The following is a 1388-nucleotide window of genomic DNA, read 5'->3' as shown; positions in this document are numbered from 1 at the left end:
CCGGGGGTAGGGAAAGACACCCTTGAAGAGTGCCTGCTGCAGGACACCGAGGTGGGTTTTATATACACAGTGTGGGAAGGAGAGGGGAAACTTTGCTGGCTGTGACTACAGGACAGCACTAACCATCCTAATCCTATAGAGGAGATCAGCATTAAGCTTTCAGGGGGAGCTGCAGACCTTCCCTCAAGCCTTGTGATGGAGCCAGGCCATGCTCTGGGTGCTCCTGAAACACGGTCCAGGCTCAGCCTGGGACACGGGGACCAGTTAGTGATGGGGAGGGTGGCCATGTCAGAAACCGGACAATGGCATAACACTGGGGTTGCTTTTTAAACCCCTTGGAGGGGTGCGTTGATTTCACATCATCAAGACACGGGGTTCGGACCCCCTCTGAAAGTCATGGAGTACCTCATTCAAGGATGCTTTCAAAGAGGTTTGCTTCCAAAGCAGCTCCCCAGCTGGTTGTTCGGTGCCTCCTTGGGGTGCTGAGCCGTGTTTTTCAACTACATCTTGGGGATCTGGGATGGGAATCCAGCAATTTCTTGGTCCTCCTTAATGCCAGAGCCAGGGAAGGGGCAGCAGGGCTGCATGCCGCCCTGGGCTGTGGGCTGCTGGTGTTTGCGGGGTGTGTGTGTGTGTGCAATTGTGTTGTTAACATCTTACAGCTGGTGGCAAGAAATTCTGCTCATTGGGGAAAAGTGAGGTGATCTTTTTAATGCTTTTTAAGGCCATAACATCATCTGCAATTAATGTTTAACTCTAGTAATGACCGTGCTCCCTAGCCAAGCACTAGCGGTGCAGCAGTTGTTTTGCTAGGGCTGCAGAAGAGGCGTTTCTGGGATGTCTCGGCGTGCATTTCCCTGTTTCCGTGTCACTCCCAGCCTTGGATTTGGCAGCTGCTGGTGCCTCTGCCTCTCTTCCTCCTGCTGTACCCCGGAGAGTGCTGCCTCCTCTCTCCAGACTCGAAGCTGCTTCCCTCTCATTTGCTAGCTGTTTTTCCTGCCGTGACTGTGCACATCTCGCCTTGCTCCGTCCCTCCCCCAGAAATCCCACGCTGGCTCCCCGTTTTGCTGTCAGAGGAAGATCAGTAGTTACGGCTTTGCAAAGCATCGGCTCCTCCAAGGTGGTGTGGCTGATGGGTGAGCGAGGCTGGGCTGGGAGAGGGGAGCACGCCGAGGTGCTGGTACGGCCAGGTTTGTGCCACCGAGCAGAAAGGAGACGTGTCCTTGGCGCGTTTTTCTCCCCCGGTGCTGTTGGGGCGCAGCGTGTGGAACAAGTAGGATGTGGAAGGCCAAATCGCTCTGGGCCTGCAGATGAATGAGAGCCGCGCAGAAACGCAGTGACATGCCCGCAGCCGGGCCGTTCCGGACGAGCGGCCAGGGCAGGAGGGC

The sequence above is a fragment of the Eurypyga helias genome, unplaced genomic scaffold (genome assembly GCF_000690775.1).
Source record: "Eurypyga helias isolate BGI_N326 unplaced genomic scaffold, ASM69077v1 scaffold18911, whole genome shotgun sequence".
Classification (NCBI taxonomy): Eukaryota; Metazoa; Chordata; class Aves; order Eurypygiformes; family Eurypygidae; genus Eurypyga; species Eurypyga helias.
This window is presented reverse-complemented; position numbering follows the sequence as displayed.